Here is a 15,710-nt window from a genome sequence, read left to right on the forward strand (position 1 = left end):
CCTCTCCTCACCCGAGTCGTCTTCCTCTCAGCATCCCTCTCCCTCGTCCCTCCCTCCCCCCACTCGTCTCTTCCTAGATGGAGACCGCCGGAAGGAAGCAGAGACGACCGACGCCACTGTCGGAGATTTGCTCCCCCTCTCCCCCTCTTCCTCCTCCCCATCGCGTTTGAGGGATGCTGCAAGTCCCGCCGCCCAAAGCCACCGTGAGGAGAGAGAAGTGATGGAGCTCGCTCATGGTGCTGCGACCCCGTGCATCTCGCCGACATCCGAGGGATGCTGCAGAAGGGGGGTCCTCGGGCTGCTAGCTCGCACTAGCTGATCCATGGGGCGGGCGACCACCAATGGCGATGCTCTTGTTTTCCAACAGCCCAGGTGCTGCGATGGAGCTGTGATGGCGAGAGGGTGCTTCGATGGAGCACCGCCGGGTGGCGCGATGTTGTTGCGTTGGAGCTTAGCCGGAGTTGCAGTGGAGCAAGGCCGGGTCGCCGGAAGCATAGTCGGGGCTTCAATGAAGCTTCATTGAAGTTGCAATGGAGTTTCGCCGGCCGTCGTTGGAGCTTCGCCGTGGCTGTAATGAAACTTCGTTGGGCGTTGTCGATGCTGCGTTGGAGCTACGACCGGGCCACATTGTTGTAATGGAGCTTTGTGGGGTGTAAGTTGCGCTGCATTGAAGTTGTCGCTCGACCTGCTGTTGCAGTTGCGTGGTTGCATCTAACGGCCACCAACACACTGATCTGACGGTTGGCTAGGGGATGATTTCCTAGAGAAATCATTCGGCTGATTTTTAGCAGCCGCCATAAAAAAATTAGCACGTCACTGTAGCACTTTTTATGTTGGGGAACGTTGCATGGGAAACAAAAATTTCCTACATATACGCAAGACCTATTGATGGTGATGACAATCTACGAGAGGGGAGAGTCCATCTACATACCCTTGAAGATCGCTAAGCGGAAGCGTATATAACGCGGTTGATGTAGTCGAATGTCTTCATGAACCAATCACGGTCCGTCCCGCGATCTCATCATGATCCTTCCCGATCTAGTGTCGAACGGACGACACCTCCGCGTTCAGCACACGTACAACTCGATGACGATCTCCGCCTTCTTGATCCAGCAAGAGGGGCGGAGAGCTAGATGAGTTCTCCAGCACGACGGCGTGGTGGTGGTGGTGGTGAAATGATCTAGCAGGGCTTTGCCAAGCTCTGCTAAACTAATCTAGAGGAGAAAACGACCTAGAGAGAAAGAGGGCAACACGTGGCTAATTAGGGTTAGGGCTACCCTCAAATCCTCTAGTATATATAGGAGGGAGGGAGGGGAGGAGGCAGCCTCAACCCTAAAGCGTTCGGCCGAAGTGGAGAGGAGGTGGAGGAGTCCACCTCCAATCCTACTCCTAGTAGGATTCCACCTTGTCTCCTCCTTCCCTTTTTTTCTCCTTGGCCGAAATAGGCCCTCTTGGGCTGGCCGCACCAGCCCACTAAGGGCTGGTGCACCATCTTTAGGCCTATTAGGTTCTTTCCCGGGTGGGTGGCCCCTCCCGGTAAAACCCCGGAACCCATTCGTCACTTCCGGTACTTTACCGGTAATGCCCGAAAACTTTCTGGAAGCCAAATGCAACTTTCCTATATATCAATCTATACCTCCGGACCATTTCGGAGCTCCTCGTGAAGTCTGGGATCTCATCCGGGACTCTGAACAACCGAACCTTAAGTGTGCAAACCCTCCGGGTTCGAGAACTATGTAGACAAGACCTGAGACACTCTTCGGTCAATAACCAATAGCGGGACCTGGATGCCCATATTGGCTTCTACATATTCTACTAAGATATTTATCCGTTGAACCTCTATGTCAAGGATTCAGTTAATCCCATACGTTGTTCCCTTTGTCCTTCAGTATGTTACTTGCCCAAGATTCGGTCGTCGGTATCTCCATACCTAGTTCAATCTCGTTACCGGGAAGTCTCTTTACTCGTTACGTAATACAAGATCCTGTAACTAACTTCTTAGTCACATTGCTTGCAAGGCTTATTATGACGTTGTATTACCGAGTGGACCCCGAGATTGTTGGAATTATGCCCTAGAGGCAATAATAAATGTATAGTTATTATTATAATTCATGTATCAAGATAATAGTTTATTATCCATGCTATAATTGTATTGAATGAAGACTCATTTACATGTGTGGATACATAGACAAAACACCGTCCCTAGCATGCCTCTAGTTGGCTAGCCAGTTGATCGATGATAGTTAGTGTCTTCTGATTATGAACAAGGTGTTGTTACTTGATAACTGGATCACGTCATTAGGAGAATCACGTGATGGACTAGACCCAAACTAATAGACGTAGCATGTTGATCGTGTCATTTTGTTGCTACTGTTTTCTGCGTGTCAAGTATTTATTCCTATGACCATGAGATCATATAACTCACTGACACCGGAGGAATGCTTTGTGTGTATCAAACGTCGCAACGTAACTGGGTGACTATAAAGATTCTCTACAGGTATCTCCGAAGGTGTTAGTTGATTTAGTATGGATCAAGACTGGGATTTGTCACTCCGTGTGACGGAGAGGTATCTCGGGGCCCACTCGGTAATACAACATCACACACAAGCCTTGCAAGCAATGTAACTTAGTGTAAGTTGCGGGATCTTGTATTGCGGAACGAGTAAAGAGACTTGCCGGTAAACGAGATTGAAATAGGTATGCGGATACTAACGATCGAATCTCGGGCAAGTAACATACCGAAGGACAAAGGGAATGACATACGGGATTATACGAATCCTTGGCACTGAGGTTCAAACGATAAGATCTTCGTAGAATATGTAGGATCCAATATGGGCATCCAGGTCCCGCTATTGGATATTGACCGAGGAGTCTCTTGGGTCATGTCTACATAGTTCTCGAACCCGCAGGGTCTGCACACTTAAGGTTTGACGTTGTTTTATGCGTATTTGAGTTATATGGTTGGTTACCGAATGTTGTTCGGAGTTCCGGATGAGATCACGGACGTCACGAGGGTTTCCGGAATGGTCCGGAAACGAAGATTGATATATAGGATGACCTCATTTGATTACCGGAAGGTTTTCGGAGTTACCGGGAATGTACCGGGAATGACGAATGGGTTCCGGGAGTTCACCGGGGGGGGGGGCAACCCACCCCGGGGAAGCCCATAGGCTTTGGGGAGACACACCAGCCCTTAGTGGGCTGGTGGGACAGCCCCAAGGAGTCCTATGCGCCAAGAAAATAAAATCAAAGGAAAAGAAAAAAAAAGAGGGAAGAAGTGGGAAGGGAGGGGGACTCCTCCCACCAAACCAAGTCCAACTCGGTTTGGGGGGGAGTCCTCCCCCCCTTGGCTCGGCCGACCCCTTGGGAGTCCCTTGGACCCCAAGGCAAGGTCCCCCTCCCTCCTCCTATATATATGGGGCTTTTACGGCAGATTTGAGACGACTTTCTCACGGCTGCCCGACCACATACCTCCATAGTTTTTCCTCTAGATCGCGTTTCTGCGGAGCTCGGGCGGAGCCCTGCTGAGACAAGATCATCACCAACCTCCGGAGCGCCGTCACGCTGCCGGAGAACTCTTCTACCTCTCCGTCTCTCTTGCTGGATCAAGAAGGCCGAGATCATCGTCGAGCTGTACGTGTGCTGAACGCGGAGGTGCCGTCTATTCGGTACTAGATCGTGGGACTGATCGCGGGATTGTTCGCGGGGCGGATCGAGGGACGTGAGGACGTTCCACTACATCAACCGCGTTCTCTAACGCTTCTGCTGTACGGTCTACGAGGGTACGTAGATTACTCATCCCCTCTCGTAGATGGACATCACCATGATAGGTCTTCGTGCGCGTAGGAAAATTTTTGTTTCCCATGCGACGTTCCCCAACAGTGGCATCATGAGCTAGGTTCATGCGTAGATGTCTTCTCGAGTAGAACACAAAAGGTTTTGTGGGCGGTGATGTGCGTTTTGCTGCCCTCCTTAGTCTTTTCTTGATTCCGCGGTATTGTTGGATTGAAGCGGCTTGGACCGACATTACTCGTACGCTTACGAGAGACTGGTTTCATCGTTACGAGTAACCCCCTTTGCTCAAAGATGACTGGCAAGTGTCGGTTTCTCCAACTTTAGTTGAATCGGATTTGACCGAGGAGGTCCTTGGATGAGGTTAAATAACAACTCATATATCTCCGTTGTGGTGTTTGCGTAAGTAAGATGCGATCCTACTAGATACCCTTGGTCACCACGTAAAACTTGCAACAACAAAATTAGAGGACGTCTAACTTGTTTTTGCAGGGTATGATTGTGATGTGATATGGCCAACGATGTGATGTGATATATTGGATGTATGAGATGATCATGTTGTAATAGAAATATCGACTTGCACGTCGATGGTACGGCAACCGGCATGAGCCATAGGGTTGTCTTTATACTAACATATGTGCTTGCAGATGCGTTTACTATATTGCTAGGATGTAGCTATAGTAGTAATAGCATAAGTAGCGCGACAACCACGATGGCAACACGTTGATGGATGATCATGGTGTGGCGCCGGTGACAAGAAGATCGTGCCGGTGCTTTGGTGATGGAGATCAAGAAGCACGTGATGATGGCCATATCATGTCACTTATGAATTGCATGTGATGTTAATCCTTTTATGCACCTTATTTTGCTTAGAACGACGGTAGCATTATGAGGTGATCTCTCACTAAAATTTCAAGACGAAATTGTGTTCTCCCCGACTGTGCACCGTTGCTACAGTTCGTCGTTTCGAGACACCACGTGATGATCGGGTGTGATAGACTCAACGTTCACATACAACGGGTGCAAAACAGTTGCGCACGCGGAACACTCGGGTTAAGCTTGACGAGCCTAGCATGTGCAGACATGGCCTCGGAACACATGAGACCGAAAGGTCGATCATGAATCATATAGTTGATATGATTAGCATAGGAATGCTTACCACTGAAACTATACTCAACTCACGTGATGATCGGACTTGGGATAGTGTAAGTGGATCATGAACCACTCAAATGACTAGAGAGATGTACTTTTTGAGTGGGAGTTTAGCATATAATTTGATTAAGTTGAACTCTAATTATCTTGAACATAGTCTAAGTCCACTTTGAATATATTTGTGTTGTAGATCATGGCTCACGCAAGTGTCATCCTGAATTTTAATACGTTCCTAGAGAAAGCTAAGTTGAAAGATGATGGAAGCAACTTTGTAGACTGGGCTCGTAATCTTAAGCTAATCTTACAAGCTGGAAAGAAGGATTATGTCCTTAATGCTGCGCTAGGAGATGAACCACCCGCTACGGCTGATCAGGATGTTAAGAACGCTTGGTTAGCGCGTAAGGAGGACTACTCAATAGTTCAATGTGCAGTCTTGTATGGCTTAGAACCGGGACTTCAACGTCGCTTTGAGCGTCATGGAGCATTTGAGATGTTCCAGGAGTTGAAGTTTATCTTTCAGAAGAACGCCCGGATCGAGAGGTATGAGACCTCCGATAAATTCTATGCTTGCAAGATGGAGGAAAACTCGTCTGTCAGTGAACATGTGCTCAAAATGTCTGGGTACTCAAACCGTCTAGCTGAACTGGGGATTGATCTCCCGCAAGAAGCTATCACTGACAGAATCCTTCAATCACTGCCGCCAAGCTATAAAGGCTTTGTGTTGAACTACAACATGCAAGGGATGAACAAGTCTCCCGGCGAGTTGTTTGCGATGCTGAAAGTCGCAGAGTCTAAACTCCGTAAAGAGCATCAAGTGTTGATGGTGAGCAAGACCACTAGTTTCAAGAGAAACGGCAAAGGCAAGAAGGGCAATTCGAAGAAGAGCGGTAAGCCTGTTGCCAATCCGCCGAAGAAACCCAAGGCTGGACCTAAGCCTGAAACAGAGTGCTTCTATTGCAAGGGTATGGGTCACTGGAAGCGCAATTGCCCCAAGTATCTGGCAGATAAGAAGGCGGGCAAAGAAAAATCAGGTATATTTGATATACATGTTATTGATGTGTACTTAACCGGCTCTCGTAGTAGTGCCTGGGTATTTGATACCGGTTCTGTTGCTCACATTTGCAACTCGAAGCAGGAACTGCGGAATAGACGAAGGCTGGCGAAAGACGAAGTGACGATGCGCGTAGGAAACGTTCCAAGGTTGATGCAATCGCCGTCGGCACAGTGTCACTTCAGCTACCATCGGGATTAGTGATGAACTTAAATCATTGTTATTTAGTGCCTGCGTTGAGCATGAACATTATATCTGGATCTTGTTTATTGCGAGACGGTTACTCTTTTAAGTTTGAGAATAATGGTTGTTCTATTTCTATGAGTAACATCTTTTATGGTCATGCACCGAATGTGAGAGGATTGTTCATATTGAATCTTGATAGCGATACGCATATACATAACATTGAGACCAAAAGAGTTAGAGTAAACAATGATAGCGCCATATTTTTGTGGCACTGCCGCTTGGGTCATATTGGTGTAAAGCGCATGAAGAAACTCCATGCTGATGGACTTTTGGAGTCACTTGACTTTGATTCACTTGACACGTGCGAACCATGACTCATGGGCAAGATGACTAAGACTCCGTTCTCCGGAACAATGGAGCGTGCAAGTGACTTGTTGGAAATCATACATACCGATGTGTGTGGTCCAATGAGAGTGGAGGCACGCGGCGGATATCGTTATTTTCTCACCTTCACTGACGATTTAAGTAGATATGGTTATGTCTACTTGATGAAGCACAAGTCTGAAACATTTGAAAAGTTCAAGCAATTTCAGAGTGAAGTGGAAAATCATCGTAACAAGAAGATCAAGTTCCTACGGTCTGATCGTGGGGGTGAATATCTGAGTTTCGAGTTTGGTGCTCACTTAAGACAATGTCGAATTGTTTCACAGTTAACACCGCCTGGAACACCTCAGCGTAATGGTGTGTCCGAACGTCGTAATCGTACTTTGTTAGAGATGGTGCGATCTATGATGTCTCTTACTGATTTGCCGTTATCGTTTTGGGGTTATGCATTAGAAACAGCTGCATTCACTTTAAATAGGGCACCATCAAAATCCGTTGAGACGACACCATACGAACTGTGGTATGGAAAAAGACCAAAGTTGTCGTTTCTTAAAGTTTGGGGATGTGATGCTTATGTCAAAAAGCTTCAGCCTGAAAAGCTGGAACCCAAAGCGGAAAAGTGCGTCTTCATAGGTTACCCAAAGGAGACAGTTGGGTACACCTTCTATCTCAAATCCGAGGGCAAAGTGTTTGTTGCTAAGAACGGAACTTTTCTCGAGAAGGAGTTTCTCTCAAGAGAATTGAGTGGGAGGAAGATAGAACTTGACGAGGTTGTCGAACCTCTCATCCCTCTGAATGGTGGCGCAGGGCAAGGGGAAACCTCTGTCGTTGCGGCGCCGGTTGAGGAGGAAGTTAATGATGATGATCATGAAACTCCAGTTCAAGTTTCTGTTGAACCACGCAGGTCGACGAGATCACGCGCTGCTCCAGAGTGGTACGGTAATCCCGTCTTATCAATCATGTTGTTAGACAACAATGAACCTGCAAATTATGAAGAAGCAATGGTGGGCCCAGATTCCAACAAATGGCTAGAAGCCATGAAATCCGAGATAGGATCCATGTATGAGAACAAAGTGTGGACTTTGGAGATACTACCTGAGGGCCGCAAGGCTATTCAGAACAAATGGATCTTTAAGAAGAAGACGGACGCTGACGGTAATGTGACCGTTTATAAAGCTCGACTTGTGGCAAAGGGTTTTTCACAAGTTCCAGGAGTTGACTACGATGAGACCTTCTCACCCGTAGTGATGCTTAAGTCCGTCAGAATCTTGTTAGCAATAGCTGCATTTTTCGATTATGAAATCTGGCAGATGGATGTCAAAACGGCGTTCCTTAACGGTTTCCTTAAGGAAGAGTTGTATATGATGCAACCCGAAGGTTTTGTCGATCCTAAAAATGCTGACAAGGTGTGCAAGCTCCAGCGATCCATTTATGGACTGGTGCAAGCATCTCGGAGTTGGAACAAACGCTTTGATGAGGTGATCAAAGCATTTGGGTTTATACAAGTGGTTGGAGAATCTTGTATTTACAAGAAAGTAAGTGGGAGCTCTGTGGCGTTTCTAATATTATATGTGGATGACATATTACTGATTGGAAACAACGTAGAGCTTTTGGAGAGCATAAAAGGTTACTTGAATAAAAGTTTCTCTATGAAGGACCTAGGAGAAGCTGCTTACATTCTAGGCATTAAGATCTATAGGGATAGATCAAAACGCCTGATAGGACTTTCACAAAGCACATACCTTGATAAAGTTTTGAAGAGGTTCAAAATGGAACAGTCCAAGAAAGGGTTCTTGCCAGTGTTACAAGGTACGAGATTGAGTAAGACTCAGTGCCCAGCAACTGATGAAGATAGAGAGCATATGCGCTCCGTCCCCTATGCTTCAGCCATAGGCTCTATCATGTATGCAATGCTGTGCACTAGACCGGATGTTAGCCTGGCCATAAGTATGGCAGGTAGGTTCCAGAGTAATCCAGGAGTGGATCATTGGACGGCGGTCAAGAATATCCTGAAGTACCTGAAAAGGACTAAGGAGATGTTTCTCGTGTATGGAGGTGACGAAGAGCTCGTCGTAAAAGGTTACGTCGATGCAAGCTTTGACACAGATCCGGACGACTCTAAGTCGCAAACCGGATACGTATTAATTCTTAATGGGGGTGCAGTAAGCTGGTGCAGTTCCAAGCAAAGCGTCGTAGCAGATTCTACATGTGAAGCGGAGTACATGGCTGCCTCGGAGGCGGCTAAGGAGGGTGTCTGGATGAAGCAGTTCATGACGGATCTTGGAGTGGTGCCAAGTGCGCTGGATCCAATAACCTTGTTCTGTGACAACACTGGTGCCATTGCCTTAGCAAAGGAACCAAGGTTTCACAAGAAGACCAGACACATCAAACGACGCTTCAACCTCATCCGCGACTACGTCGAGGAGGAGGACGTAAATATATGCAAAGTGCACACGGATCTGAATGTAGCAGACCCGCTGACTAAACCTCTTCCACGGCCAAAACATGATCGACACCAGAACTGTATGGGTGTTAGATTTATTACAATGTAATTCACATGGTGATGTGAGGGCTAGATTATTGACTCTAGTGCAAGTGGGAGACTGTTGGAATTATGCCCTAGAGGCAATAATAAATGTATAGTTATTATTATAATTCCTGTATCAAGATAATAGTTTATTATCCATGCTATAATTGTATTGAATGAAGACTCATTTACATGTGTGGATACATAGACAAAACACCGTCCCTAGCATGCCTCTAGTTGGCTAGCCAGTTGATCGATGATAGTCAGTGTCTTCTGATTATGAACAAGGTGTTGTTACTTGATAACTGGATCACGTCATTAGGAGAATCACGTGATGGACTAGACCCAAACTAATAGACGTAGCATGTTGATCGTGTCATTTTGTTGCTACTGTTTTCTGCGTGTCAAGTATTTATTCCTATGACCATGAGATCATATAACTCACTGACACCGAAGAATGCTTTGTGTGTATCAAACGTCGCAACGTAACTGGGTGACTATAAAGATGCTCTACAGGTATCTCCGAAGGTGTTAGTTGATTTAGTATGGATCAAGACTGGGATTTGTCACTCCGTGTGACGGAGAGGTATCTCGGGGCCCACTCGGTAATACAACATCACACACAAGCCTTGCAAGCAATGTAACTTAGTGTAAGTTGCGGGATCTTGTATTGCGGAACGAGTAAAGAGACTTGCCGGTAAACGAGATTGAAATAGGTATGCGGATACTGACGATCGAATCTCGGGCAAGTAACATACCGAAGGACAAAGGGAATGACATACGGGATTATACGAATCCTTGGCACTGAGGTTCAAACGATAAGATCTTCGTAGAATATGTAGGATCCAATATGGGCATCCAGGTCCCGCTATTGGATATTGACCGAGGAGTCTCTCGGGTCATGTATACATAGTTCTCGAACCCGCAGGGTCTTCACACTTAAGGTTTGACGTTGTTTTATGCATATTTGAGTTATATGGTTGGTTACCGAATGTTGTTCGGAGTTCCGGATGAGATCACGGACGTCACGAGGGTTTCCGGAATGGTCCGGAAACGAAGATTGATATATAGGATGACCTCATTTGATTACCGGAAGGTTTTCGGAGTTACCGCGAATGTACCGGGAATGACGAATGGGTTCCGGGAGTTCACCGGGGGGGGCAACCCACCCCGGGGAAGCCCATAGGCTTTGGGGAGACACACCAGCCCTTAGTGGGCTGGTGGGACAGCCCCAAGGAGTCCTATGCGCCAAGAAAAGAAAATCAAAGGAAAAGAAAAAAAAAAGAGGGAAGAAGTGGGAAGGGAGGGGGACTCCTCCCACCAAACCAAGTCCAACTCGGTTTGGGGGGGAGTCCTCCCCCCCTTGGCTCGGCCGACCCCTTGGGAGTCCCTTGGACCCCAAGGCAAGGTCCCCCTCCCTCCTCCTATATATATGGGGCTTTTAGGGCAGATTTGAGACGACTTTCTCACGGCTGCCCGACCACATACCTCCATAGTTTTTCCTCTAGATCGCGTTTCTGCGGAGCTCGGGCGGAGCCCTGCTGAGACAAGATCATCACCAACCTCCGGAGCGCCGTCACGCTGCCGGAGAACTCTTCTACCTCTCCGTCTCTCTTGCTGGATCAAGAAGGCCGAGATCATCGTCGAGCTGTACGTGTGCTGAACGCGGAGGTGCCGTCTGTTCGGTACTAGATCGTGGGACTGATCGCGGGATTGTTCGCGGGGCGGATCGAGGGACGTGAGGACGTTCCACTACATCAACCGCGTTCTCTAACGCTTCTGCTGTACGATCTACAAGGGTACGTAGATCACTCATCCCCTCTCGTAGATGGACATCACCATGATAGGTCTTCGTGCGCGTAGGAAAATTTTTGTTTCCCATGCGACGTTCCCCAACAGAGATACCTCTCTGTCACACGGAGTGAGAAATCCCAGTCTCGATTCACGCCAACCCAACAGACACCTTTGGAGAAACCTGTAGAGCACCTTTATAGTCACTCAGTTACATTGCGAAGTTTGATACGCACAAGGTATTCCTCCGGTGTCCGGGAGTTGCATGATCTCATGGTCATAGGAACAGATACATTAACATGCAGAAAACAGTAGCAATAAACTCACACGATCATATGCTATGTTCATAGTTTGGGTCTTGTCCATCACATAACTCTCCTAATGATGTGATCCTGTTATGAAGTGACAACTCTTGTCTATGGTCATGAAACCTTGACCATCCTTGATCAACAAGCTAGTCTCTAGAGGCTCACTAGGGACAGTGTTTTGTCTAAGTATCCACACATGTATTAGTGTTTCAAATCAATACAATTCTAGCATGAATAATAAACGATTGTCGTGAACAAGGAAATGTAATAATAACTAATTTATTATTGCCTCTAGGGCATATTTCCAACAGTCTCCCACTTGCACTAGAGTCAATAATCTAGTTCACATCACTATGTGATTGTAATGAATCTAACACCCATACAGTTCTGGGGTTTGATCATGTCTTGCTTGTGAGAGAGGTTTTTAATTAACGGGTGTGAACCTTTCACATCCGTGTGCGCTTCACAAATATCTATGTCATCCTGTAGACGCTGCTACCACGCACCATTTGGAACAATTCCAAACAACTGCTCCACTATACGAATCTGGTTTACTACTCAAGGTTATCCGGATTAGTGTCAAAGCTTGCATCGACGTAACTCTTTACGACGAACTCTTTTATCACCTCCATAATTGAGAAAAATTCCTTAGTTCACTAGTTACTAAGGATAACTTTGACCGCTATCCAGTGATCCATCTTGTACCCCTTGTCTGACTCGTGGCAAGGCACACATCAGGTGCGGTACACAGCATGGCATACTATATAGCCTATGGATAAGGCATAGGGGACGAACTTCGTCCTTTCTCTTTCTTCTGTCGTGGTTTTTCTTTTGTGCAAGGCGTAACAGTCGTTGCACACGCTCCAGTGCTCGTCACGCGGCGGCTTGTCTCCGACCTTGACGACGCGCGCTTTGCCACCCAACCGGTGGTCTACAAGCGGCGTGATGCAACTTGCTCAACATACACGGGACCGGACTCCAACTCCAACGACGCCTCGACACCTGGTCGGTTGCGATCTTTTGTGCTTCTTGAGCAACAGTTGTCGGCCACACAGGATCTGCCTCAGGTTCAGACTCTGGTCTGTCTCTTGATCAGCCCACTGGATCTCAGCATCACAGATCGACCAAATACCGCGGCGCACAAGACTTCAAAAAGGGGTAATTGCTCTTGTTGATTATAAACACATAACCAAATACGGTATGGGTTTGCTCTACATGTGAACCCGGTGAGCCTCATACACTTGGGGAAGCTCTTGGTGATGAAAAGTGGAGGAAGGCAATGCATGAAGAATATGTGGCACTACAGAAAAATAAAACCTGTCATTTGGTTCCTCCACAACATGAGTGCAAATGGGTTTTTAGGATCAAGAGAAAATCTGATGGAACAATTGGTCGCTATAAGGCCAGGCTAGTAGCAAAAGGTCTTAAACAACGGTATGGTATAGACTATGAGGACACTTCTAGTCCAGTTGTAAAAGTTGCTACCATTCGCCTTGTGTTTGTCTAGTGCTATCTCCAGGGGTGGAGTCTTCGACAGCTAGACGTACAGAATGTGTATCTTCATGGTGTTCTGGAAGAGGAAGTATATATGAAACAATCACCAGGTTTTGAGAACAAACATGCACCCTCTCATGTATGCAGGCTTGATAAGGCACTGTATAGATTGAAGCAAGCTCCAAGGGCATAGTACTCTCGTCTCAGCAAGAAAATGCAAACACTTGGTTTTGTCCCTTCAAATTATGACACCTCGCTATTGATCTAAAATAAGTTCAATACATCCATATATGTACTTATTTATGTTGATGATATTATTGTCACAAGCTCTTATGATAAGGCAATAACAGGACTTTTGAAAGATTTGAGTTCTGAATTTTCCCTGAAGGATCTTGGAGATTTGCATTATTTTCTAGGGATTGAATTTAAAAGGCACAAGAATGGACTCCATCTCTCCCAAGAAACGTATGCAATTGACTTGTTAAGAAAGGCTGGCTTGCAGGGTTGTAAACCCGCACCTACTCCTCTATCTAGTAAAGATAAGATGTCTCTTACAGAAGGAAAACTCTTGAGTTCAGATGATAGTACAAAATGCAGAAGTCTAGTAGATGCACTCCAATATTTGACACTTACAAGATGTGATATCTCTTTTGTTGTCAACAAAGTGTGTCAATTCCTTCATGCACCCAATACTATTCATTTGACTGCTGCAAAATGTATAATCAGTTATGTGAGAAATACTTTGAGTATTGGTCTCAATTTTGGCAGGTCATCTTCTACTCTTGTTAGTGCCTTTTCTTACTCAGATTGGGCAGGTTGTTTGGATGATAGACGCTCAACTGGAGGCTTTGCAATATTATTTGGACCCAATCTTATATCATGGTGTGTTAGAAAACAAGCTACAGTTTCCTCGTCTAGTACAGAAGCAAAGTACAAGGCACTGGCTAATGCCACAATAGAAATTATATGGGTGCAATCTATTCTTAAGGAAGTTGGTATAAAGAGTACTCAAGCCCCTTGTGTGTGGTGTGACAATTTGGGAGCCACATATCTCTCAACAAATCCAGTTTTTCATGCAAGAACAAAGCATATTGAAATAGATTTTCACTTTGTCAGAGAAAGGGTTGCAAATAAACTCTCGGACATTCGGTTTATACATTCCAAGGATCAGGTTGCTGATGGTTTCTCCAAAGCCTTGCCTACACGAAGTTTTGAAGACTTCAAGCATAATCTCAACTTGATGAAGTTGTGATGAAGGGAGGGCGTTAAACATATGATTGTATCAGTTATCAGATGTGTCGTGTTGAGTTTAGAGACCTAACCGGCTGAAGGTTGTGGTAATTAGTTTAAGTTAGGAAGTTATAGGATATCTTATATCTACCTAAACTTATTCTCCAAGTTGTAATCTCTTGTAACTACCCAGCTTGTATGCGCTATCAGGGAGGTGCGCCCCTGTTATATAAACACGTACGGTGTCACCTCAAAGGGTATGACGCTTTCTGCCTATCGCACAAGAGGGAGAGGGATAGGGAGAGAGAGAGAGGGCGAGATGGGGAGAGATAGGGAGAGAGAGGGAGAGAGGGAGGGAGGGAGGGAGGGAGAGAGATAGAGAGGAGAGGGAGAGGGGGGAGGGGGAGGGAGGGAGGGAGAGAGGGAGGGAGAGAGGGAGAGAGAAAGAGGAAGGGAAAGAGAGATCTAGCTACAAGCTATGGACCCGTGCGTGTGTGGTGAACTACTCACACATCATCATGGAAGTAGCAAGGTTGATGTAGATGGTCTCTCTAATTGATTCTCGGGACATCGGGTCGAGAGGAAGTTTCTCCAAGAACTGATTCGACATGGACCTGAGCACTTCACACTCCACGTCGTCGTGATTTGGCATCAAGGTCATGAGAGGTGACATCAGGCTCCAATTCAAGGTCGGGCCCGATAAGGAATGTTCATGTCCATCCTAAGCATGATTGAGCACTCGTATCAGAGTCAACGACCCGAGCTAATCCTCGCCTTGGATGACTCCCAGCTTATGAAAACAAGCTCTGCAAAAATCCATGGTGTACTTCATATTAATGAATCTAATGATCTGGCCTGGAGTGAAGGTTTCGACATGACCGAGGTGGTTGGTGGATTTGCCAACAAGAGTGACACTGCTGAAGATGAAGACTTGCCATGATAGGAAGGTTGTGCCAATGCTAATCTGTTAGTTGATCTTGACTCCCATCGTAACACGACAATCGCCTAGTGGGATATGTATGGGCCACAAAGTACATAGTTAAATCCAGCAGATCTCAGGGTAGGGGATCACGAGCTAAGCGTCTAGGCATGAGGGTAACAAGGACACGAGGTTTTACCCAGATTAGGGCTCTCCAGGAGATAAAATCCTAAATCATGCTTGTGTTTATTGCATTGGATTGAATACAGAGTATAGATGATCTACCATGAGATTGTTGTGTCCCGATCATCCTAGTCGATTGTGTATGAGGAGATAGAGTCTACGACAAATACAACATCTTGAAGTACATGACATGTCTTCTAAAACCTTCCATCTATGCATCATGGGCGCTTAATGTGGCGAACTCCTGAACCGTTATGAGGGTCCTCGGTCCGCCCCACAAAATCAAGAGACGACGTGGTGAGAGAATCCCTAGCCAAGACACCATCGCTCTTTAATCGACTCAGCTTTGAGTTTGTTCTCTCATGTGTTTTCTGGGAGGGGGATTGGGGTAACAAGCTTGATTGAAAACACATATCATAGACGTTCCAAGCACATTCGTTAGGCAAGAGAGACAACATGTTTATTGCCTGAAGAAAGGGACATTTCACTCGTTAAAGTCGTCGCGGTCAAAATAAAGCTTTTCATGACCTTGATCTTGGGGGTCGATCCCAACAAAGCATGTATGTTAAGTGAATTTCTATGAAGAACTAGCTCGTGTGATTTGTTAAAGTCGCCGCGATCAAAAAAATCTACCATGACCTCGATCTTTTGGGTTAATCTCAACAAAACATTCAACGTTGGCTGAGAAATTTT

This window comes from Hordeum vulgare, chromosome 1H (assembly GCF_904849725.1).
Source record: "Hordeum vulgare subsp. vulgare chromosome 1H, MorexV3_pseudomolecules_assembly, whole genome shotgun sequence".
Lineage (NCBI taxonomy): Eukaryota > Viridiplantae > Streptophyta > Magnoliopsida > Poales > Poaceae > Hordeum > Hordeum vulgare.